Here is a 25,874-nt window from a genome sequence, read left to right on the forward strand (position 1 = left end):
GTCTTTTAAGCCTCGACAGCTGGATAGACTATCCTCCACAGTCCACTCTGTGTCCCTGATAACTGCTCTCTACTAATAAACTTTTTTTTTATATTCACACAAGACTCAGACTATGACTACAGCTTCTCCATAAATGCTTTTAAGAATCAGTCAAAGGATTTCTGTCCAGTGTTTGTAATCTTTCTGTATTTGATTCTTGACTTATATGTAAAATCTCTTTGACGTTCCTTTAAGATAAGATAAGATAAGATAAGATAACCTTTATTAGTCCCACACGTGGGAAATTTGTTTTGTCACAGCAGGAAGTGGACAGTGCAAAAGTTATGATGCAAAAATTAGAATACAATAAGAATAAATACAGTACACAACTGTACAGAATAGAATAAAAGAAAATACTATATACAGTAGAATAAAATAGAATAAAAATATACAATAAGATAAAAATAGAATACGAATGCTATATACAACTGAGTAAAAATACAACGATGCCAGAAAAGATTATTGCACTTAGTATTATTGCACATGTGTGGATGTGTGTGCTTGATCAGTTAAAGTCTTTGTTGTGGAGTCTGACAGCAGTGGGGAGGAAAGACCTGCGAAATCTCTCCGTCCCACACCGTGGGTGCCGCAGTCTCCCACTGAAGGAGCTGCTCAGTGCTGTCACAGTCTGCTGCATGGGGTGGGAGATGTTGTCCAACAGTAATGACAGCTTAGCCGCCATTCTCCTGTCACTCACCACCTCCACTGGGTCCAGAGGGCATCCTAGAACAGAGCTGGCCCTTCGGATCACCCTGTTCAGTCTCTTCCTGTCCCCAGCAGAGATGCTGCCGCCCCAGCAGACCACACCATAAAAGATAGCAGAAGCCACCACAGAGTCATAGAAGGTCTTCAGGAGTGGGCCCTCCACTCCAAATGACCTGAGTCTCCGCAGCAGGTACAGCCTGCTCTGCCCTTTCCTGTAGAGGGCGTCTGACTTATGAGTCCAGTCCAGAACATTTCTAAATTCTAATAGTCTCCTGTACGTAAATGCATAAATGTATTCATGCATTTGTGTCATTGTGGTGGATTACTGTAATGTCTAGTTTACAAGCTTAGAAAAAAAGCTTTATTTATATCTCTAAGTGATACAAAATGCTGCAGCCAGGCTCCTAATGCATTGTAGCAAGCAACAGTGAAGCGCTTTTTATTTATCTGCTTTACAGTTGATTTTATAATTAGATATAAAATTCTCATCCAGTGGAGCCCCGCCTTACGAAGACCCCATTTAACGAAGAATTCAAGTTAAGAAGGCTCTTAATGGCAGTATTTCTGCCCATGGTACGGCAAAATGCCCGCATAACGAAATCCGCTGGCAGAGACCAGAATTCCCACAATGCCTTCCGAATCATGTGATAACCCCTTGGCTTTTGTACTTGCGTTTTGCTGTTCCATATGAAAGACGTATCGTTGTTGCAGTGCGCTATTTCGTGTGCTTCTCATATGCAATTAGCCTACCGTTCATTCATAATGGGGCCGAAAAAACTTTCTGCAAGTGATTCGAGTGAAAAGAAGAAGCGTAAGGTGCTCTCGATGGAAACAAAGAGAGAAATTATTGACAAATATGAGCAAGGTCTGCCTCCACCAAGAACTTTGTCTTCAGCCAGCATCGCCTCACTCAAAAGGCGATGGAAAAAGGTGCTCCGACTTAACGAAAATTTTGACTTACGAAAGACGCTCTGGAACGAATTTATTTCGTAAGTCGAGGTTCCACTGTACTTACATATAGACCACTAGATGGGCTAGATCAATTTAGTGCTTTGTATGTACATCCCCTTTGCTCTGTGGACTTTTTCTTTTCAGTACAACTTTCTTTTACAGGCTTTTGTTCCCTTATTCCAACGTTTTTTTGCGATATCCTGCTGTCATCAAATTCAAAATGAGATTTCTGATCAGTCAAAAAATAAACAAACAGCAAAAAAAGAAAACATAGTTTAAAATACATTACATTTAAATTATAAAAACTTTTATAAGTGTCTAATATAAAGATTTTGTGTGCATTAAACAATGTTTCCATGGCATCAAGGCTTTTTTAATGCTGGAAATAATCAAACGATGATTAAATTGTTAACGTTAAAGATCCAGTTTAGCTTTCAATGGGAAAAAAAGAGGCCAGATGATGATGTATTACCACAGAGACATAGATTAGCAACACTAATGGGGGGCGACCGTGGCTCAGGGGGTTGGGAATCGCATCTGTAACCGGAAGGTCGCCGGTTCGATCCCCGGGCTCTCTGTCCTGGTCGTTGTGTCCTTGGGCAAGACACTTTACCCTACTTGCCTACTGGTGTTGGCCAGATCAATTTGGCCAGAGGGGCCGATGGCGCGATATGGCAGCCTTGCTTCTGTCAGTCTGCCCCAGGGCAGCTGTGGCTACAACTGTAGCTTGCCTCCACCAGTGTATGAATGTGAGAGTGAATGAATAGTGGTATTGTAAAGCGCTTTGGGTGCCTAGAAAAGCGCTATATAAATCCAATCCATTATTATTATTATTATTATTACTAATGCTCATATCCCAGATGACTATTTCATATTGTGATTTATTGTCCTCTCAGACCAGCAGGTGGAGATGAAGGTGAATGAAGGCTTAGAGTCCGTCATCCTGCCCTGCAAAACAAAATCTTACCTACCTGAGGACAGCACAGTGGAGTGGACTCGCTCTGACCCAGAACTCATGATGGTTCATGTGTATGCAAACGAAGGCGACCAACTTAATGACCAGGACGGCCTTTACAGAGACCGAACAACAGTGAATGAAGACCTGCTGAGAACTGGAGACCTCAGTCTGACCCTGAAAAAACCCACAAAGAGAGACAGTGGAGGATACATCTGCACCATCTACAGGGACAAAGACATCCTGAGACAGAAAGTAGAGCTGCAGGTCAAAGGTCAGAGATGTAGATAAAGGTCAGTGGTGCTGTAGATGTTGTCATAATATTATGATGATGTTTTAATATTATGGTCTATTATTGTTTTCTACACAGAGCCATTCCCATCTTGGGCCATAGCTCTCCCAATTATCCTGGTTCTTCTTGGGGTTTCTGGAGGTCTTTTATTTCATTTCCGGCACTATTTCATGTCAGGTGAGTGTCTCCTACTACACTACCCATAATGCCGATGGTCAGCAGGTGTCCTCTGGTGGCTCCTTGACTGCGGCTCACACAAACTTGTTCCAGAAGCTGAAAGAGTTGAGAGTTACAAACAGCTGATACAGAGAGCTGAAGAGAAACTTCCAGGTTTGTTCCAGAAGTCAGAAAACCTCCTTCAGACTCAGTCATTGATCAGTGAAACAGCTCCACAACATGACTTTACTAAACAGTGTGTGTGCTTCACTGCATTGATCTGACACAGAGGCTGCATGTGGACAAGCTGTTCTTCTTCTGTGGTGGTAAACAGCAGGCTGACATGGAAACATATGCTGACAGTAAATGTTGCAGCAGCTTCAGTAAATGTTCCTCCTTGAGTTGTGCTCAGTCATGTGGTGGAGAGCTTCAGATGTTCAGACACATGAGATCTTCATGGTTTCTGTGCTCATGTGTGTGAGACATGGCCGACTGTGGAGGCTCAGTCTGTCTGTTCTTCTTCATCCAACATGTCTGCAGCACTTTACAGGACGCTGCAGACGAGTTACCAAAGAACGAGTCAGGAACACATCAGGAACAAACTGAGACACAATCTGACTGAGACTAGAAGACAAGGATGGGGACAGGGAGGTCATGTGACCACCACAGCTGCTGCTGATGTCATCATGTTGTGCTTTGTTGTCCTCTCAGTTTACCAGGTGGTGGTGGATTCAGGGGTGGAGTCTGTCCAGCTGCCCTGCAAAGGCACACTTCACCTCCCCAAAGATGCTAAAGTGGAGTGGATGGACAACAATGACAGGAAGGTCCACGTGTATGTGAATGGCCCTGATGAACCTGAACAACAGGACGAATTTTACACAGATCGAACGAAGATGAATGAAGGCCTGTTGAAAACTGGAGACTTCAGTCTGACCCTGAAATACCCCACGAACACAAACAGCTACACCTGCACCATCTACAGCAGGGAGGAAAAGATCCTGCTGAAGAAACAAGTGGTGCTCACTGTTATAGGTCAGTGCTGTAGATACAGGTCAGAGGTCAGAGGTCACTGTAAAAGCTCAGAGAATATGAACTGGGTTCACATCATCACATCATCCATGAGACTTTCATGAGTTTCTCATAATGTTGGTTTAGCATTTAGCTAGCACACTGCTAAAGTCAGTTCAAATATATCTATTTTGTTAGCACTCACATCTCAGTGAAAATAACTACATGCATGCTTTTTCCAGAACCGTTCAACTTTCCTCATAAACACACATGGAAATATCACAAATCTGGGTCATGAAACAAGGAGGGGAGGACCTGTTACCATCACTGCTTGTCATGTTCAAAATTTTTCAAGACTTTAGGAAAAATATCTGTCATTTAAAAACATTTAATTTGCTTCAGCAGTTGAAATTACAAGTTTACAGCGCTGTACCTTTGTGTGAACCATTGGTCTGCTTCACAGAAAGGATAACCTTGAAACGGGCTCTACAATAACAAACAATTACAATAACAAAGGATTATTAGGGCTATCTTCTCCGAGCACCAAATGTGGCAGTCTGCTGTGGATCCTCCTCATTCAGTCCGACCTTGCCTGGTGTCTGCTCCTTTGAGACAGAAAAGAAAAACATCTCCTTTAATTTTCTCAAAAATCCACAGTGCGCCTCGTAATAATATTATAATATATACACATTATAATAAAAGTTACCGTGAGGGTTCTGAATTCGGAAACAAATGCAATCGCATGGCAGGATGCTGTAAACGGACCAAACTCCAGTCAGGAGAACAACTGAAATAATCCATCCACAATACGAGGTTAGTCATTAATTTACTGCAACAACATAGGAATAGAACAGCTGTGAGAGAATTCAACATTCATTCATTCATTTATTTATTTATTTCACACTTGGTACAACAGATCAAACAAACCAACCACACTTTCTATCAATAAAGCACTACAACCATGTGTGAAAAGGAGCAGGAAGAAGAAAATATTCTTATTAAACCCTGCCCCCTATCTACATTCAAACTTATATTACAAGTGGGCACCAAAAATCAGGGAACAAACTAACATTGACATTTATCTCCGGTCCTAACCCAAACCAAACAACAAATTTACAATCAGAATATACCACTCCACATAATAACAAGGAGAAAATAAAAATAAAATAAATAAAACAAAAAATTATAATGGATCCATTTTCAATGAACTCCAATTTCATTCGCATTCTTCATATTGAGTTATCGTTTTAAGCATGTAACACTTTTTAAAACAATGTAAACTTATACAATTCTTTAAATTATAATGAATTGAGTTCCAGTCGTATACCCCTAACCGTTGGACTCATTAATCTTTGTGTAGTCCTAGCTAACTGATGCTTAAAATAAAATTTCCTTCTGCTATCTTCTCCCCCTGAACACAATAAAAATACTCTGTAACTTAAAGGGCAAAATATTATTTTTAGCCTTAAACATAATTAATAGTGTCCGTAATTTCACTAAATCTCCAAATTTTAATAATTTTGATTTTATAAATAATTTATTTGTATGTTCTCTATATTTAACATTATGAATCATTTGTATCACTTTCTTCTGTATTAAGTTTAGAGGTTTTATAGTATTCTCATATGTATTCCCCCAAACTTCAACACAGTAACTAAAATATGAGAAAAACAATGAAAAATATAAAATGCGCATTGTTTTATAATCTAATAAATCTCTTACATTTCCCAAAATATAAATGCTTTTAACCATCTTCTTTCTAATATACTCAATATGAGATTTCCAAATTTCCATCTACTATTACACCCAAAAAACGAAATTCAGTAACTCTTTCAATCAATTCTCCATCAATGGACATAATGACTTCAAATTCAAATTCAAATTTTATTTGTCACGTACACAGTCATACACAGTACGATATGTAGTGAAATGCTTGGACAACTGCTCGTGACCTAAAGAAAACAAAAAAGGAAAAGGCTATGAATAAGATAGGAAATAAATATGAAAAATTAAAAAGGGTAAATTTAACTAGGAAGGAATAAAATATAAATTAAGGTTAAAAATGAAATAACTGTACAACACACTGGGAAAGAATAAGATAAAATATATAAATTAAAGTTGAAAATAAAATAACTGTACAACAAAATACACAATATAGAACTATATAAGAATGTATGAAGAAATATAAATAAATATATACACAATAACAGCAGCATATACACAATAACAGCAGCGTGATTTAAGTGATGAAGTGAAACAATGTCCAGAATGTCCAGTGTGTGTAAGAACTGTATGTGTGGGTCAGTACTGTGTGGTGGTGTGATTGTGATTGAGAGACCGTATCGCCTGCGGGAAGAAGCTCCTCCTCAGTCTCTCTGTGTTGGTCTTCAGGGAGCGGAATCGCTTTCCTGACCTCAACAGAGAGAACAGTCTGTTGTTGGGATGGCTGAGGTCCTTCACGATCTTCCTGGCCTTGGTCCAGCACCGCCTGCTGTAGATTGAGTGCAGGTCAGGGAGCTCGGAGCGGATGGTGCGCTCAGCTGATCGCACAACCCTCTGTAGAGCTCGTCTGTCCTGCATGGTGCTGTTCCCGAACCAGGTTAAGATGTTTCCCGTCAGGATGCTCTCTATGGTGCACGAGTAAAAGTTCCTGAGCACCTTGGAGGGCAGTTGGAAGTCTCTCAAGCGTCTGAGGTGGTAGAGACGCTGACGGGCCTTTTTCACCACGGAGTTGATGTGACAGGACCATGACAGGTCCTGCGTGATGTGAACTCCGAGGTATTTGAAGCTGTCCACTCTCTCCACTGGGCACTCGTTGATGACAGGGGTCTGGTAGTTCCTCTCCTGCTTAGTGCTGAAGTCCACTATCAGCTCCTTTGTCTTACTGACGTTTAGAAGGAGGTTGTTCCTCTGGCACCAGTTCTCCAGATTCCTAATCTCCTTCAGGTAGGCCGTCTCGTTGTTATCAGAGATCAGGCCCACCACGACGGTGTTGTCAGCAAACTTGATGATGGTGGTGGAGCTGGTAGTGGCCACACAGTCATATGTGTACAAAGAGTACAGCAGGGGGCTCAGAACACACCCCTGGGGGACTCCAGTGCTGAGAGTGGTGGAGGCTGAGACATGTCCGCCCATCCTTACTGCCTGTGGTCTGCCAGTTAGGAAGTTGGAGATCCACTGACACATAGATGAGCTGAGTCCCAGATGCTCCAGCTTGGTGGTGAGTGTGGAGGGAATTATGGTGTTAAATGCAGAGCTGTAGTCTATGAAGAGCATTTTAACATAATTCCCCCTTCTAGTGTCCAAGTGAGTGAGTGATGTGTGTAGGAGATGAGAGATGGCATCGTCTGTGGAACGATTTGGACGGTAAGCGAACTGTAGTGGGTCCAGTGTGTCTGGTAGTGAAGAAATGATGAAGTCTCTGACCAGGCGTTCAAAGCATTTCATCACTACTGAGGTGAGGGCTACAGGGCGATAGTCATTGAGAGAAGCAGGGTGGGGTTTCTTCGGGACAGGAACAATGATGGACTCTTTGAAGCATGTGGGGATCACCGACTGAGATAAAGAGATGTTGAATATCTCAGTGAACACAGGAGCTAGCTGGTATGCGCAGTCTCTTAGGATACGACCTGGGATGCCGTCTGGTCCTGCTGCTTTCCTGGTGTTCACTCTTTTGAAGGCTCTCCTTACTTCATGCTCGGAGATGACGAGCACGTTTCCGGTGCTGGCAGTATCTTCCTGTCTGCAGCCGTTAGCGCCGCTAGCACTAGCATCGTTGGAGTCCTTAGCTGCAGCCTCGAAGCGAGCATAGAAAGTGTTCAGCTCGTCTGCCAGAGTCACGGCCGCGTTCGTCATACCGGTTGTTGGTGCTTTATAGTCCGTTATTGTCCTTAGTCCCCGCCACAGGCTCCTAGAGTCACTCTGTTGGAGTTGTGACTCTAGTTTCCTCCCGTAGCGCTGCTTCGCCTCTTTCACCGCCCTCCGCACGTTATATGACGCGGCTTTGTACGGGTCCATGTCCCCCGTCGTGAGTCCCGTGTTGTAGGCAGCGGTGCGGGATCTCAGAGCGTCGCGGATGGTTTTATCCACCCACGGCTTCATGTTGGGAAACGTTGTGATAGTCTTTGTCTCCACGGTATCATCCGCTAGTTTCCCGATGAATCCCACAACCGCTTCCGTAAACACGTTGACTTCATCCTCCTTTGCATGATTGCCAAATATCATGAATTTCGTTTTTGTCAGATTCAAAGATAATTTATTTACATCAAACCATTTTTTCAATCTTAACATCTCAGAAGTCATAATTTCAACCAAATCTTTCAAATTCTCTCCAGAGCAATACAAATTTGTGTCATCTGCAAATAAAATAGAATTTAACCTTTTTGATACGTCACAGATATCATTAATATATAAATTAAAAAGTTTAGGTCCCAAAATAGAACCTTGAGGAACGCCACATACAATCTTCAATCTTTCAGAGGTATTGCCGAGATAATGTACATATTGCAACCTATTTTCTAAATAACTCCTTAACCAATTCAATGCCACGCCTCTCACACCATAATTATACACTTCAGAAATCAAAATAGAATGTTGTAACGTATCAAAAGCTATTTTTAAATCAACAAATACCCCAACTGTATATTTATTATTATTGGTTGCAGATGAAATATCGTCAATGAAAGTCAACAATGCTAATGCCGTTGATCTATTTTTACGAAATCCAAATTGATTTTCATTTATTAGTTGATATTTTTCAATAAAACTATCAAGTCTTTGCGCAAAAAGTTTTTCGAGCACTTTTGAAAACTGTGACAAAAGAGACACTGGCCTATAATTGTTAAAACTATGCTTATCTCCTGATTTATATAAGGGTATCACTTTTGCCACTTTCATTCGATCAGGAAATACTCCTGATTGTAGCGAAAGATTAAAAATATAGCAAAGAGGAATACTTATACAATCTAAAGTCTTTTTAATTACAACCATGTCTATACCATCACAGTCAGTATATTTTTTATTTTTAAAGTTTTCTACAATTGCTACTATTTCTTTTATGGTAATATCAGCCAAGAATGTGGAATTAACCATTCTATTATCTCCTGTCCAGGCTTCCTCATTTTCTGGATCGTCATTTTTCCTAATTAAATTTGCTAAAGTGGGTCCAACATTTACAAAAAAGGAATTGAATTCGTTTACTACTTCAGTCTTGTCTTCGACAACTTGATTATTCTTAATAAAATAATTAGGGCGATCTAAGGGTGTGTTCTTGTTACCCAATACCTCCTTAAAAATATTCCAAATTCCCTTAATATTATTCTTGTTTTCCTGAAAAAGTTTATTATAGTAGTCTTTCTTGGCTTTCCTCAATATTAATACCAACTTATTTTTATAAACTTTATATTTCATTTCCGCATTCTTAGTTCTCTGTGTTATATAATCTCTATATAAATTATTTTTCTTTTTACACGCATTTGCAAGACCCTTAGTTATCCAAGGTTTCATATTCTTATTCTTTTTCTTATACTTAAATGATACCAATGGACAATGTTTATCATACAGGCCAAGTAAGTATTTAAAAAAGCTCCGTATGCAACGTTGATCTCATTAACATAAACCTCCTTCCAGTCCACTTCCATGAGATCTTGTCTAAACTCTTTAATTGCCTCGTTATTTCTTAACCTTCTATAACTCACGAAACCAACCTCTTCCTTTCTTTTCATCCATCCATCCATCCATTCGCTTCCGCTTATCCTTTTTCAGGGTCGCGGGGGGCGCTGGAGCCTATCCCAGCTGTCATAGGGCGAGAGGCGGGGTACACCCTGGACAGGTTGCCAGTCTGTCGCAGCCTTTCTTTTCATATTTAAATCAAAAGTAAAAAAGACTGGTAGATGATCGCTTATATCATTTATGATGAGGCCACTCATAATATTACTCTCCAAACTATTAATGAAAATATGATCAATTAGTGTTTCTGATTTATCCGTTATTCTACTCGGCTTTATAATTAAAGGATAAAATCCTTTACCAAATAATAACTCAAAAAAATCTGACGCAGCCTTATCATTTGCCTCTTTACAAAGATCAATAATGTAATCACCACACAAACATACAATCAATGTAATGAATCAATGGTACAGAAGTAGCAGAAGCAAGAAGAATGAGTTGAGTAAAGTTTGATATCTAACTGTTTGGTTTCACTTAATGCACCTTATGGTTCGGAAAATACGGCATTTAATATTATCCTAGATCCTAAAATCTAGTTCATGACAACTTGTTTGGACATTCTGACCCAGAGACTATTCTAACCTTTATCATGTGTATGTGAGCACTCTGCTTCTTCTTTCAATATTTCAAATCCAGACAGTAGTGCTGGATGAAGCTCTCAACCCTCAAACACGGAGGGCCAAAATGTTTATGAGCACATTTGCATTGTGTATATATTAAAATAATAAAAACAGCTTTATTTAATAGTTTTATAAACAATGTAATAATTTTTAAACCCTAACATGCTGCTGTTGCTGTCTGTTCCACTTACACATGCTGTGTTGTCTTCTCAGTCCCCCAGGTGGTGGTGGATTCAGGGGTGGAGTCTGTCTTGTTGGACTGTAGAACCACACTTAAGTTACGTGAAGGTGCTAAAGTGGAGTGGAGAGACGCTTACAGGAAGGTCCATGTGTATCAGGATGGCTCGACTAAGCCAGAGAAACAGGATCAGGTGTACAGAGGCCGAACAGAGATGAATAAAGATGCGCTGAGGACTGGAGACCTCAGTCTGACCCTGAGATACCCCACAATCACAAACATCTACACCTGCACCCTCTATAACAGGGAGGAACACATCCTGCTGAGGAAACAAGTGGTGCTCAATGTCAGAGGTCAGTGCTGTAGATACAGGTCAAAGGTCACTGTAAAAGCTCACAGAAGATGAACTGTGAGAGTCCACATCATCCATGAGACTTTCATGAGGTTTTCATAATGTTTATTTAGCATTTAGCTAGCATACTGTGAAGGCTAAGTCAGTTCAAATATATCTATGTTGTTAGCACTCACATCCCAGTCAGAATAACGTCATCCATGCTTTTTACCAGAACCATCAAAGTGAACACACATGGAAATATCACAAATCTGAGTCATGAAAAGAGGAGGGGAGGTCCTGTTACCATCACTGCTGCTGTTCCTGTCTGTACCATTTATAAATGCTTCTTTTTTCTCTCAGTCCACCAGGTGGCCGTGGATTCAGGGGAGATGTCTGTCCAACTGCCCTGTGAAACCACACTTGAGTTGCCTCATGATGCTAAAGTGGAGTGGAGAGACACTTACAAAAAGGCCCATGTGTATGAGGATGGCTCTAATAAACCAGAAAAACAAGATCAGGATTACAGAGGCCGGACAGAGGTGAATGAAGACCTGCTGACAACTGGAGACCTCAGTTTGACCCTGCAATACCCCACAGAGAGGGACACACAAGTCTACACCTGCACCGTCTACAGCAAGGAGGGAAAAATCATGTTCAAGAAAGCAGTTAATCTGAAAGTCAATGGTCAGAGATTTAAATGACTCTGTTTGTTCACACACTGTGTTCTGTGTGTGTGTGTGTGTGTGTGTGTGTGTGTGTGTGTGTGGCCTACAGTAGTCTACTATCTTATACAGTTTGTGTGCTGCCTTTAGCCCTACAACAGCTGGGATAGACTCAGTTATGTTTGTGTATTTTGGAGGTACATCTCCTCTTTGTTGCGAGTTGGGGTCATTATTCCCCCCAAAAAACCCCAAAACAAAACACATCTATCACCGCCAACTGAGGCAGACACATAGGTAGCCCAAAATGGCAAATGTAGTTCCCAGCCCTCAGGAAACGTCCACCAAACGTCCACAGTCATAGAAACTCCCCCACAGCTACCTGCAAGTCAAACAAGGAGACAAGACAGCAGCTGACCACCATCAGTGACCATCTAGTTCACTGATGGTGGTCAGCTGATCCGGTTAATGACCAGAGAGAAGCAAAGTCATCCAGTTGTTATTATGCGAAGGCGGATGTTCTTCTTAAACAAACATGATCTAGAAGTAAGTAAATGACTCTGAAATTCCTCAAACTGTTACTGGAGGCCAAGGTAATGTCATTCAGGCTAAGTATCTGGTTAGATACCATATTCCTAACAGTTTTAGGGTTGAGTACAATTGCCTCACTTTGTCTTTCTGATAATTTATTGGATTGTTCCAAATGGGTTTCAGTTTACATCTGAGAGGTTTTTATGTTCAGGCTTTGAAAGCAGTTATGATAATTACTACTTCAGCTTTTGAAAGGCAAATTACAGATTTTTACTTTTCTGAAGTTCTAGATCCACCTATGGGCTGTCTGATAAGTTCAGTACAGTCTGAAACACACAACACAATCTATTGGATAAGCAGTAGTAGTAAAAGAATTTGGTAGTTGTAGATCATTATTGTGTTTCGGTTTTTGTAGAATGGTTTTAGATGTGTCCTCGAACCAACACAGCTGATTTAAACGGATAAATTAGCTCCTCAATATGTCATGAAGTTCTCCAGAGGCCTGGTAACGAACTAATCATGTGATTCAGGTGTGTTGACCCAAGGTGAGATCTAAAACCTGCAGGACACCGGCCCTCGTGGACTGGGATTGCCCACCCCTGGTCTAAACTCTAATACATCTTTGGTCAGGATGAATTTTTTTTTTTTAACCAATCTTCTGGCAAGGGTTTAGCAGAGTATTTTAAGGCCTATTTTTTGTGAGTGGAATCGGGCAGTAGCTGGATCTGAGTAGATATTTGTGTAGGTCAAAATTCTTCATAAAACTGCTGGAAAACCATCTGGACCTGGGGCTTTAAAGAAGGTGTAAAGATGTTGTAAACCCTGAGAGTGGGGTGCTGTGAATGGCAAGCATCACAAAGACGGAAATCATTCATGTACTGTTAAACAAACATCTTTACACTGCCAGATCCTTTCACTCACTGCTATACTGTCATTTTCTGGATTAAATAGCAGATTTAAGTCTTCTCTTATTACAAGTGTGGTGTTACTGCAAAGAACAGAATGTATGAAAAAAGGATGGTCATCAGCATTTGGTCCATGTATACTAGCAATACTCAGATCCAAATTTTGAATACATGAATATAAATTTACCATCTGGATCTGTAATAGTGTTGCCAACAGTGAAGATTATTTTTGCTAATTGTGTCTCTTTGTTTTGAATAGTAACAGAACACTGTGGAGAAATGAGTGTGTGCATTGTGTTGCTGGGGTTGTTGTTTGTACTCTTAGTTTAGTTTTCTGCCTTCTTCATGCGTCCTTCTACTTCATCTTCTGTGTTAAGTATTTCCGTTATACTGTTTTCTGTTTTATTTTGGTAACCTTTGGCTGTGTTTATTGTTCAGTTGTACTTTTCCAGTCTTGTTCCCTGACTAGTTCCAGATGTGTTCCCTGGTGTTTCCTATCTGTCTAATTACTTGTGTGTGTTTATAACCTCACCTCTTTTCTTGGCCTTTGTCATCTCCGACCTCTGTGCTCTACATCAGCTTCTCCTGTTGATCATCACATTTTTATATTTTGGTTTCCCTGCTTTGCAAACATTTAAACTTTCTGAATTCCTTTGGCTTACTGCATTAAGCCTCCTGTTCTGTGTTTGAGTATTAGACATATAGCATTTTCTAGTTAGGTTAGGTGTAGTAGAAAGGGGCTGAGAAGAGTATCTAGCTGTGGTTTGTTGATCTGGTGTGATGGGGCCAAAGTAGTATCAGGTCATACATGCATATTGAAAGGAAGACAATCACATAGTTAAAGGTCAGTGAGAGAAGCTCTGAGAGAGGTCACAGGGTGACGGCAGAAAACAGTGCTCACAGTTCTGTATTAGAGACAAACAGTTAAACAGTAAAATGAGGGCAAATTTCACTTTAATCATCCTGTTAGACTGAAAAAATGTAAAATATAGATGTTGGGTTTTCTCTGCTTTCTTTGTATTATTGTTGGGTCTTTACCTTGCAGTATGACGCACCTTGAGGCCAATGTTGTTGTGATATAATGCATTATAAGTAAAGTTAAATAGAATTGATATAAAACTACATTGATCCAGTTTCTGTGGCCAAATTAACTTAAAATAATCACATTGATTGAGTGACTGAGCATTGAATTGAAAGACTTCAGTCCCCTGTTCCTTTCTCCTCTGATCTTTCTTTCAGCTTTTTTCTACAACCATGAAAACCTGCTGCTGTCTGTACAGCTCACGTTCTGTTTCTTGTCCTTTCAGTCTGTCAGGTGGAGGTGGAGGAGGGGATGGAGTCTGTTTGTCTGCCATTTAAAACTACAAAAAACCTGCCCAAAGATGTTGTAGTTGCGTGGCAATCTGATGAAATGATGGTCCACGTGTATGAGAACGGCTCTGACAAGCTTGAAGAACAGGACGAGGTTTACAGAGACCGAACTAAGATGAATGAAGACCTGCTGAAAACTGGAGACCTCAGTCTGACCCTGAAACACCCCACAGATGATGACAATGGAGAATACAGCTGTGAAGTCAGCAACAGGGATGACAACCGCACACACAGAATTTGGAGACACAAAATTGTGCTGCTCAAAGTCAAAGGTTTGTGTGTGTGTGTGTGTGTGTGTGTGTGTGTGGTGGGGGGGGTTTGAAGGCATTTTTCAGACTTAAATTATGGTTTTAGTGTCTGGGTTACAATTAGGTTATGATTAGGTATTAGGAAGTTTCCTTGTGTGGTCATGCTGGGTTTGTATTGATCGTCTTATCCACATAATAATTTATCCATAGAGTCCTGTTTTTGTTTGTTTGCTTGTTTTTTAAATATAAAATGCAAACAACAAGGTGGGCAGTCCAAGCACTCCTACAATCAATAAAAATTAAATTTAAATAAAATTAAAATTAACTTACAAGATTGCCTACCATTATCAGGTAATCAGACTTTCCAGCACCTCCAAGGACAGGATTTCACCTCCAGAACTTTAGTTTTTTTAGTGTTTTCTGTTTTGTTTGTGTTTATTAGTGATTTTTAGAGCTCATGCAGCTGTTAGTATTCACAGCAAATATCAAACTCATAGTCAAACTAATGGTAAAATGGTAAATGGCCTGCATTTGTATAGCGCTTTTCTAGTCCCTAAGGACCCCAAAGAGCTTCACACTACATTCAGTCATTCACCCATTCACACACACATTCACACACTGGCGATGGCAAGCTACATTGTGATGTGATGGAAGATCTGTTTTACCGGTCAGTACCTTTATTAACCGTATAGTCTTGGCTAATCCTTTTATTAATAAAACTTTAGAAAACATATAGATATAAAAAAGTACAGACCTCTCTACTCTACCTGCACAAAATTACTTAAAAAAAATCCTAAAAACAATATTATAGGGTATCATTACTAGCTCCGATCCTTCTGTCTGTACCTTAATCCTTCACATGTGGAAGATATTTTTGCATTTCCCCAACTCAGCCTCCGCTGACCGCCTGTCATGGTCCTGGGCCATGTTGGCCCAGTATTCTTAGTTTTCATGTATTTTTGTATTTTGTTCCTTATTTAAGCCATGCTTCCTGGGTTGATCTGTTACGTTGTTCCTTATGTGTTTTCCCCTTGTGACTTTTATCCCCTGTGTGCCCCTCTATGTATCTGTGAGCCCTCGTCTCCCCTCGTGTTTCATTCCATGTTTCCCCAGCCTACTATGCCCGTGCTCTCTCTCTCCTCCTGTCTGAACCTCTGTACTTCCTGTTTTACTTTGACCGTCTCCCATCAGTGTTGTGTTCACTCCTGCCATGTCTCGTGATTATTATCAGTGTCACCTGTGTTCCCCATGTGCTCCCACTCCGCTCGTTAACCCTCGGTGTATTTATGTCTGCGTCTCCCTCAGTTCTGTGTCGCGTTCTCCCTCATGCTGCGTGGATTTCCCTGTGTCTCTCTCCGAGTGTTAGTTTACTTTTCCCGGTTTAGTTTTGTATTTTCCTACGTTCTGCCTCTTCAGCAATAAAGCTGTTTTTTGAGTTCATCCCCTGAGTCTGTGAGTTTTGCGATTGGGTCCTCATCCTGCCTGCCACACAGCCGAGCCATGACACCTCCAGGCTCTCCTAGGTGAATCTAAAAAGCTGCACACATTAGGCTGTTAATATAGATGCTGACAATATAGATGTAGATGCTATAGGTGACATTCCATTACAGTTTGGTCACCCAAAAGTCCTAAAGGCGTATACATATACATATATACAATACCTAAATAATACCTACTATTAGGTGTTAGGTTAGGTATTATCAGTCAGCTGAATGAAAAACACTGTGATCCTATGAGCTGCTATCAGGGCTGCTCCATTCTCAGGATTCTCATCTGGATGACTGAAGCAGATTATTGATGAAGTCAGCAAACAGCTTTCAAAATGGCTCTTTTTCCAGGGGAACTCCCTGAAATGTAAATCTCATTGAAATGAAGAAGAAGTCCAAGTTTAAGAAAGTTTGGCTAAGCAGAGGGTGAGGGAGGGTGGAGGGAGAGTAGAGTTGGGTTTGGTGGACAGGTAAAGCTGAGTGTCGTCGGCATAACATTGGAACTGAATATTATATTTACTGAAAATGTGTCCAAGTGGGAGGAGGTAAATAATGAAAAGGAGGGGCCCAAGGACAGATCCCTGAAGCACCCCAATAGAGGCTGTAGAAGCTGAGAAGGAAGTTAGAGACGGTGTCAAAGGCTGCACTCAAATCGAGGAGAATAAGGATGGAGATGAGACAGCTGTCATAAGAAGGTAATTCGTTATTTTTATAAGAGCAGTTTTGGTGCTATGAGAAGGACGAAAACCAGACTGGAACTGTCCGTAAAGGTTATTGTTGGTGTAGATGAACTTGTGAAGCAACCATTTTTTCAATAATTTTTGAGAGAAATGGTAGCTTGGAGACGGGACGAAAGTTATTAAAGGTGTTGGGATCTACATCTGTTTTTTTCAGTATTGATGTGATTGCAGCAACTTTGAAAGAGGCAGGAACAGTTCCAGAGGTGAGTGAAGAATGGATAATGGCAGATATTAGGGGAAGGAGGGAGGGTAGACAGGCCTTGACTAGGACTGTAGGAAGGGAGTCAAGGTGACAGGTATAGGACTTTAAATTCCAGAAGAGATCAGAGATAGCAGTGACAGAGGGAAGTTGGAAGGCAGAAAGGCAACGTAATGGGGGTGGGGTTGAGATGGAGGAGCTACATGGAACATCAGGAGCCAGGTCTTGGTGTATTTTATTTTAAATTTTTTCAGTGAAGAATAGCATTAGAGAATCACGGAAGTTAGACGAGTAGGGACGATCGAGTAGAAAGTCAGGTAGCCTGGGAAAAGAGTTTAATAGTGAGAACAGTGTCTTAGTAGAATCCTCGCTTGAACAGACAATGGTGGAGTAATAGGCAGATTTAGTTTGGCTAATACACTCCTTATAAAACAGAACATGATTATTAAACATTTCCTTATGAATAGTAAGGCCAGTTTCCTTTTGAAGGTGCTCTAGTCGTCTGACTTTAGCTTTCAAAAGTCAGAATTCAGAAGTGTACCAAGGTGCTGAGTTAGAAAAGGATACAGGTCTAGTTTTTAGTAGAGCGAGAGAGTTCAAAATACTACTAAGGCTATGATTATTATAAGATCATCTAGAGTAGACAGGTTGCTGAGAGAGAGACAACTAGAAAAAGCAGAAGAAAGGATATCAAGATTTGTTTTCTTGATATTCTAGAAAGAAATGGAGCAGGAGTTCTTGATTATGGAGAAGGTCATTTGGACATTAAAGGAGAGAAGCAGATAATCAAAGATTGGTAGCTCGTCGGCTGTGCAGTTTGAAGGAGTAAGGCCGGAGCAGCAGACTAGGTCCAAAGTATGGCCCTTGGTGTGAACAGGGAAGTTTATGTGTTGTTTAAAACTAAAGCTACCAAGGCAGGATAAAAGGTCTTTGGTAAGCGGATGGCTGGAGTAATCCACATGAGGACTTCAAAGAAGTCCGCTTGAAATTTGCCCGGTAACAAAAAAGGAAAACACTGGCGTCTGCACAACCCCTCGCGCTCACCGTCTGATTACATTTACATCACTGTGACCACGCGGACCCTTAGAAATCAAGTGTTTGTGTCCGCTGACATGTTAGAGTGCTTTTATTTTGAAATGCACACAGGAAATGATGTTTCCATAAAGAGTGTAGTGCAGTAAATTTAAGAGATCAGGGCCAAAACAGACTGATGGATTATTTTGACACCACTGTTTGATTCTTCTATCAAACAGAAGAAGAAAAGTTCTCTTCAGCAGGTGAGGTCAGAGGTTAAAGGTCAGCGAGTGGAAGCGAAAACACAGCTCAGGTGAATGAAGTAAAGGTCTTCCTCATTGTGATGACCTTTGATCTGCTGCCTGTTATTTTTACTCATTAACGTGTGAAAGCAGCAGCATCTAGCAGCAGCTCTTAAGGTGGACTGTTTCCTTGCACGTTACTTAATGCAGGAGGTGACGATAGCCACGATTTCTGGATGGGAGTGGAAAGGTGTGCAGGTGATCTCCAGGTTATGTGCTGATTGATGAGCAGCCTGTTCTTGGTGATAATGGAAAAACAGATTTGATTGAAGCACAAATGAGTGCAGCCATGATAGAGCGAGTTATCTGCTGACAGAAATAGTGGAGTGAAGGATTTGTGCAGCGTTTCTCTGTGAAAACTGCTGATTCAGATCAATGAGAGGAGGATGAAGGAGAAGCAGCATGTTTCTGATAGAAGCATCACTGCTGTGCTACAAACTGGTGCGTCCACTCAGCGCCCTCCTCAAAATTGGTTTTCTGCTCTGGTTAAACTCCTGATGCAACTTCAAGGACTCTGGCTTCATCCACAGCTGCTCCTCCTCCCCTTCATACCAGGAGGTGTTCAGCTTGAACTCTATGTGAGCCTTTCCAGGTGTCATTATCATCTCTGACTCAATTGTAGCATAATTAGCTAATGCACGAGCTGCCTCTATGTGAGTGAAGTTGGCCCCCCCACCTTCTTCAAATCCAACAAAAGTGGTATCAAACGTTTGTGCTACGTTTGTGCTGGTTTGTGCAGCAAAAAATTTCGTTTGTGCTACTATCATTTTAAAGATATTAATAAAAATTTCTAGAGGTCATCAGAGGTCAACCAGCCCTGCTAACATTTCAAAATTTTTAATAAAATAACGTCTTGATGCGTGCTTAATCATCCAGGTAAGTAAATCCCAAAAGGTTGATTTTGTTCATCTGGACATTTTCAGTTGGAGAAATGTTTCGTCACTCATCCAGGTGACTTCTTCAGTCTCAGCTGAATGTAATGAAAAAAAATGAAAAAAAAAAAGAATGAAAAAAATGACCCGGGCATTTTGACTAGAGACCGGAAGAATCATAAAGCCTTTGAATGAAAACAAACGCTGTTGTGACAGTGATGTACACTGTGTTGATGGTATATATGTATGAATCTATCAATTGTTTGTTGTAAGATTCAGATAATTATTTTTTAAAAGCGAGACATTTGAAATGAGAATAAGAAAGAAAAGTATTTCTTTGTGCCCCCTCTCCCTGTTAATGTCCTACCTGCCCCCCTGGCAAAACTTTGCTAGATCCGCACCTGCACAGTTACCAGCTGTCAGCTACTTAGAAAAGGATCCTGGTGTTATTTGTCTCTCAGAAACAGTTCATAACTTCAACTCATTCATGTCACCTAAAAGGTAAACCTGTTTCTCCATCACCTGTTCAGCTCTGATGATCCAGTAAGGACATCTCCTGGTTTCATCTTCATGTTTCCCTCTCACCACATATCCAAACCGACATCATGACCAGCAGCTTTACAGCTGTGGCTCCAGCAAACATCAGCTGATACTAGAAATTAATATTAAACACATTCTAACAACAGCTGATCAAGCTTAAACGTGCTGCTGTTGTTTAGCGCAACATCCGCTGGTTTCCTCTTTCTGGCAAGGTGGGCGATAAACAAACAAGAGAGAAAAGACGATCAGCTGATCACTGATCAGTTTCATGATTGAAGTAGAAACAGGAGAGGGAGGGGAGAGAATGAAAGAAGAAGAGGCAGCTGTGCAGCATAAACACAGAATAACTGCAGCTTTGTGTCTTTTACATTGTAGCTGAATTACGGGACAAACTCTGTTCCTTTTCACCTCAATAAGAAACTGTTAAGGTTCAAAATATTGGGGATGGAGACAAGAGAAAAAACCACAATAACAACACTGGTCCGGCCGGGTTGAGTCAAACGATGATTTAATGATCACACACGTGGGAGATGGACACTGATGCAGACAGCCTCAAAATCTCAAAATGGTGGAGCATTGCTCAAACTTTTATAACCTCTGGTGCCTCCACCTTATCATAAAAAGCCTAAACATTCACATGCTTTCTCTCACACAGCGCCTAAGCTACGACCTTGGCTCCCTGTTTTATCTGCTCCTGCTGAAATGGGGCAGAAAACTCCAGTATATTCTGTTCTCTTCTACTCAGACAAATTAGATTTCTTATAACTCAGCAGTATAATGCATCATAAAACAATATCATTCATTCACAACAAGTCAGCAATTTAATGTAATGCAAATCAGTTTAACTAATGCAATAGTTATCAGCTTCTTCTAATTCAGGAGAATAATGCAAACTAAAACTACATAATAATTCACAATCTTTAATTAGGGGTCTAAGATGGCATAAAATAATATCATAATTTTACAATTCCCCCTGATGAGGTCATTAGAATAATGACCTCACAAACACCCTGTAGCCCAGTGTGGCCGGGTTCATCTCCTCTCACTCCTGAGGTCCTTTGTCCCCCTGAGGGGCAAACCATATGTAAGATGACCTCTGTGTTTGCGCAAGTCAGGTGCAAGAAAAACTATTACTACAAGGATAGCAGGTCCAGATGACACTCCCCTGTTCTCCCACAGCTTTATTTGGTGTTCCCTTAAACCATTCAGACGTAGACTAGAACGTCTGTCCGAAGAGCTCTTAACCTTTATTTTATTGCTGCAGCTACCAGTGTCGTCCAGTTGGGTGATCCTCTGCTCTTCATTCTTCAACCTTAGGGGTTAGACAACCCTTCAGTCGTGACACAGATCAGGGGATTATTCTGCCCCGATTTCAAACAACGATCTGTGTATTCTCCAGAAAAGGAACAGGAAGGTGTCCCCTTTTTGCCCAAAAGCCTCTCGAACTTCGTTGGTCTGGTGTTCCCGGATTTCCGCCAACCCCTTCATGGTTATTGCTGTGTTTATGGGATCCATCCTTTTGTGGTGACTAGCTGGAGCCCAAACGCTATGACCCTTGGACTCAGTTGGTGTCTCGGCAGTCACTGTGTCTGACTCTGCTACGGAGGATCCTCGCATCTCTGTGACCTCGTCTGGTGTCTGTTCCTTTCTCTGTAAGAGACAGAAAACCAAAACACCTCTCTTCCTAACCCTAATAATCTAATGTTGTTATCTACTGACCTTCTAGTGATTCAGAATTGGTCTAAAACATTCAGAATGTCCCAGGGACTTATTCTAATCATATCTTATGTGTGTGTAAGCATGTTTGCATTTAGCCCTCTGCACTCAAGGCATTTCTTACACTTTATCAGTCCGGACAGTCACGCCGAACGAAGCTTCTGACCTACAAAAGGCCGAGTGCCAACTCGTTATAAGCACATTTGCAAGGTGTGTCTGAAAATTATTGAAACCACTCTTTTTAACAAAAGACAAAAAATTAACAAATCTTCTAAACGCTATTCAGTTCATTTCAATGAGTAATGATTAAACATGAAAGTGATAGTTTATGCTTTTTCACTGATTCTCTAAAAGGTCCGTCTTCTCGGACCGCTATTAGCTTAAGCTTTACCATTCCTAAATTATTAAAGACACAAATGAAGTTATAAAATGTTCAAATAATCCTGGTTTGATGTTAAAGCTCAACCTTCCCCCCCTTTTTTGACACATTCCAATGTGTCAAATCAACGGAGCTAGAACATTAAAAAAAAAAGTTAGGCAGCTACAAAGTTTCCCAGACTCTTAAGGTGATCCGCGTGTAACGTTCTGACTCAGGTATTTAATATTTTAATAAATCTCGTTTAATTAACTGCCACTATTTAAACTAACCTTAAAGACATAATTGAAGAAAAGATCACAAAGAATAACATGATATCAGTGTTTTGTAAGCGCGTGCGGCCTTCTATGCTCGAAGCCTTTCCCCTCAATAGATCAGTCAGACATTCGCGCTGACTGTAGCTTTTAACCCTTATTAACTTGAGCACAACTCTACAATGAGCAACAAGTTGCAATATGTATAAAAATGATCATGGTTACACCTGCAATAAAAATTATATCATTATCCTAACACCTGTAAATAGAAGATTCATCAGAGGTTATAACCATCACAGGAACACAGATGTTAGTATAAGGTCAAAAGCTTCAATAAATGATCATCGATGCAATGCTTGTTGCATGATTCTCATACAATAATAATGCTGACATTAAAATAACAGTATAACACCCCCTTTTGTCCCGTTTCACTTGACACCTAAACGTTTATAAATGCCTCTTTAATTCTTGATTTTATTTCCCCCTTTTCTCCCCTTACTGGCCACAGCAGGGGGATCTTAGTTTTGAATCAGCCATGAATCCAGCTCACCTGATTCATCAGTGAGCTCCACCATCACTGGCGTCTGACAGGGTGGTGCTGCATACTCTTCCTTTAATGTCACTATTTTTCAACCTGTTAATGAGAGTGTTTAAACCTGAAGTCGACTACGTCCACAACAAGTCAATACAGCTGTAAATGTGGCCAATTATCAATCTATTACCAATCAATAACAACAGATAACTTCTATTTTATGCATGCTTTTAATCAACCACTCACCCAGAGGATCTCCAATCCCAGGAAATGCCTTCTCCTCCTTTAATGAGTCTGTCCTCCTTCCATGCCCTGGTAACTGGTCCATCCAGAGCCATATGATCTCAAATATACATACGACAAGCCAAACCACACCTTGGTCACACCAACCCCCTTTCCACCCCCAAGATGTCCAATGCCATCCTAGTATGGACTGTCAAATGTGGCTTTAACGCTGACTGTTCTGACAATCCATTTTATAACGTTCCTGGTCAGATTTGCCAATCTCTGCACCAGAGTTTTAAACGTTTCGCCATTTTCATTAGGTTTTATCTTTTATTTAGTTTCGACTCCAGATTTTCAATTTTTTGCCAGTTGTAATTAGTTTTTACCAATTCTTTGCTAGTTTAGTCTAGTTTTTATTTTCTGAAAATCCTTAGTTTCAATTTAGTTTTATTTGTGTTTTGCAAAAGTTAAGTGTAACAAAATCTCAGTTGCATCATATCAGTCATGCTCTTCTAATTATCCTTGGGTGTTGAGACTAATAACTATTAACTCTTGCCGCACCGAGTGTTCCTAATTTTGGTTAAAGTTAATTGATAACCTTTTGAAGGCGATTGTTTCACACCTTTATTTAGATGTCCCAGTCCTGTTGTCTCGGGATACATCACGCTGCCTTATCTGGGGTTAGCTGTTTTCTTGGGATGCGAGTTAAGTGGGTGAGCTCTAAAAAGAGGGGGAGTGTGCTCCCCCTGATGAGGTCTTCTAGGTAAGCTAGGTTAACCTTCTTGTGTGAGCTTTTCAAGTGCACTTTTAAGGTTTGTGGGATTTTTTGTTTTATAAATGTCCCTCAAGACCCCCTGATGACCCAGTAATTCATTTTTGCGCACTGTAGTACACATTTAGTTTTTTGCTTGTAGCTCCCATACTCTACTTGCCACTCCTCTAAGTCCTGATGTTTCTTAGAGAGGACAACAGTACCTTTAAAATTATGTCACATGTGTGGGGGTGTGGCCTTGCCAATCGTTTTTCCCACCTTTTCAAAATGGCTGGCGTGCCCACAAGCACATTTTATGGAAGAAAGAAAGGTAAGCTTGATATTTACATTTAAAATGTTTTGTTAAACTCAGATTTTTATTTTATTCAAAAAATAAACATCTAGTAAATAATTTCAGGGGTCTTTAAGAATTAGGCTCATTTACTTTCACAGGGAACATGACTAATTTATTAATGTGTGCTCTACACATTGGGACTTTATATTTATATTTATTTCACTTTTTCCTAATACCCAACTTTTGACCAAGGTGGAGAGAATTCTTAACACAATTATTAAGGGAGATTCAAACATAGATTTTTCAAAATATGAGAGGGTCAGGACCCACTAAAAGCCACAGAGAAGATTATCGAGATGCAGTGGCAGATGTAATAGAGAAAGACACAGGGCCACCTGAAATCTGTCGTCCTATCTGGTGCAAAACCAACATGTAGTAGAATCTGGAATTTTGATTTTGAGTTAAAACTAAAATATGGGTAAAATGCAGAAATGTTTTCCAGTAAAGTAAAAAAATAAGTGTCGCAATTATAGTTGAATCCATAACACCTAATTGTTTCTACGAGATCACGTCGTTGCTGAAAGTTATCAGTGATCTCAATGTGTGAAAAGAACTCACAGTATCTGGGGTTTAAGCTCCTCTTAGCTGAGAAACCTGGGACAAACATGTGAACAAGACCTGAATAATACCAGTAATGAAGACTTCTCTCCAAAGATCAATAAAAGGAAGCCCCAATCTGATGAGAGTCTAGCAAAATATGGTTCACTCCACTTGCCTGAAATGGTTAGCAGTCCAAGGCATTTCAGTTGTAGACTGATTGGGTACAACAATGAAACAGATGTGAGATGAGGGAAGTGCCAAATGTTCCTTTGTGTCTCCAAATAAAATCAGTACTTCCTCAGATATCCTAAATAAATTGACTTTTGTGAAATAGAAAGTCCAGTGCCATCACTTATTCCTAAACCAATAGTTTACAGCTAGTGAAGTGTCAGTGACTTCTGGGTTGGTCCCTGATCTTCATCTTATGAGATTGTTATTTTAATAACACTTGATTCATTTAAAAGAAAAAAAAGAAAAAAGAAAAAAAAAGAAAAAAGAAAAAACGAAAATAATTTCTCCCTGTTTTTTCTTATTCTCTGGGTCTCAGGAGGACATTACGTCCCTCTCCACTACAAGACTCTTGTTATGTCTACAAAACAGTCATATTAAAATCATCCTCAATTCTATTCTGGCGCTGTCTCCCGACTTTTCCTGACCAGATTCTGCGGGTGAACGGAGCAGCAACCCAGACGACTCGACTAACGTACTACCTTAATTTCACTATAGCAGGGCACGCACACATCAATGCAACCAAACACATTTTGCTATAAATCTAGTTAATTTTAGTTAGTTTTGTGAACATTCAGTACAGTTTTAGTTAGTATTTCTTTTTTTGATTTTATTACCGTTAACGCAAATTCTTTCCACTTCTACTTTTCGTTATTTCATTTGTTGTCTTTAATAATAATAATCTCCTCTGCACCCTTGAATAAACACCATTAACATGATCAACCTTTTGCTGCTTGTTACTTCACCATCTTATTGAATCAACTACTTCATGCTTATGTGGTTTACGACATTATATTTATCTAAATCTCCACTTTGTGTCTAAATGTTTGAAGAATTTTTGAGGGTCAAATTTTGAGAATTTGACCATAGTGAAAGTTATGGCGTTATCACCCCCTTTGGGGATTACCTGTTTCCAGTTTTGATGATATTCCTCCCCGTTCTTTATTTTTGCAAGTACCCCTCTTCGGTGGCGAGAAACTGTTGGTGTGATCAAGCGGGTGCTGTAAAAACAAAAGCTCAGGACAGAACAGTCACCAGTCATGTACTTCATTCAAAATTAACAA

The 25,874-nt window shown here is 40.3% G+C and overlaps 1 pseudogene across 1 annotated transcript in view; it reads left to right on the forward strand.

The window, feature by feature from the left end:
• The window catches only part of LOC146578147 (uncharacterized), a 70,931-nt pseudogene that overhangs the window by 3,770 nt on the left and 41,287 nt on the right, over nucleotides 1-25,874 (forward strand). The window contains exons 3-8 of the transcript XR_014891461.1: nucleotides 2,592-2,924; nucleotides 3,021-3,119; nucleotides 3,810-4,130; nucleotides 10,667-10,984; nucleotides 11,326-11,649; nucleotides 14,368-14,703. The product of XR_014891461.1 is annotated as an uncharacterized LOC146578147 (transcript). The remainder of the gene's footprint in view (nucleotides 1-2,591; nucleotides 2,925-3,020; nucleotides 3,120-3,809; nucleotides 4,131-10,666; nucleotides 10,985-11,325; nucleotides 11,650-14,367; nucleotides 14,704-25,874) is intronic.

This window comes from Mchenga conophoros, linkage group LG3 (assembly GCF_057382185.1).
Source record: "Mchenga conophoros isolate Kocher_MC1m ecotype Shallow Benthic linkage group LG3, M_conophoros_male_GT1.1, whole genome shotgun sequence".
NCBI classification, from domain to species: Eukaryota; Metazoa; Chordata; class Actinopteri; order Cichliformes; family Cichlidae; genus Mchenga; species Mchenga conophoros.